The sequence below is a fragment of the Microtus ochrogaster genome, linkage group LG9, assembly GCF_000317375.1.
Source record: "Microtus ochrogaster isolate Prairie Vole_2 linkage group LG9, MicOch1.0, whole genome shotgun sequence".
NCBI classification, from domain to species: domain Eukaryota; kingdom Metazoa; phylum Chordata; class Mammalia; order Rodentia; family Cricetidae; genus Microtus; species Microtus ochrogaster.
This window is the reverse complement of record NC_022034.1, coordinates 18,616,495-18,617,581: the sequence shown is the minus strand read 5'-3', so window position 1 is coordinate 18,617,581 and position 1,087 is coordinate 18,616,495.

Genomic DNA, 1,087 nt, shown 5'->3' with positions numbered 1-1,087 from the left:
TTAGAGCTGGATTTATAGGCAAACATTGCCTAAATTTTTTTAATCATAGCATTCCATTTTCTCTATTCTTATTTTTTCCATCTATTGTGATGGGAACGTTTTCTGGATACATTAGTCTGGGCTGGTATCTGTGGTATCTTAGAGTTTGTAGAACATCTGTATAGGCCCTTCTGGTGTTAGAGTGTGCATTGAGAAGTCAGGGGTTAGGATTCCTCAACCCTCACCCTTCACCTCATCAACTGGGTCCTGCCCCTATACTGATAGATTTCCACTGCTCAGGTCCAAGTCACACCAGTCAGAAAACAAATGAGTGACCTTTCTGCCAGCTGAACTGCCCCACTCCCTTGATTCTATTCCCCAAGACCCATCCCATAGTCCTTACCTTCCCATTTCACCATCCCCACTGTTGCTGGCCCCTGAACTCATTCTGCTGCTGAGGTTCAGGTCACAATAGTCAGAAGAATAGATGAATGATTAGCCTGCCAGATGAACTGCCCCACTCCTGAGATTCTGTTTCTCAAGGCACGTCCCGTAGCCCTTGCCCTCCTCCCTCATCATACACAGATCAGAGGTCACACTGGCTGTCAGAAATGTAAGCCTTAAAGACCAGAATACCAAAGAGAAAATATGAATCAAGAAACAAAACACCTATCCAACAAAGACAAACTCATAATTCAGGACCTAGACCTAATTATCTCAAACCCAGATGCCTAAATACCAGAGTAAGAATACAATCAAAAATAGCCATGGCAATACGGCACCATCAGAGCTCAGCTATCCTACAAGAAGACCTGGATATTCCAATGTAGCCAAAGCACAAGAAAATGACTTTAAAAGCAACTTGATGAAGATTACAGTGGTTTTTAAAGAGGAAATGATAACACTCTTAAAGAAACTGAGGTAAAGATAAACAAAAAATCAGAGGAAATCAATAAATCCCTTAAAAATGCCATGAAAACCAACAAAACAAAACAAAAAACCAAACAGGTGAAGGAAATTATCGAATATCTAAAAGTTCAAATAGAAACAATAAAGAAAACACAAAATGAGGAAATCTTAGAGATGGAAAATCTGGGTAAGTGAACAG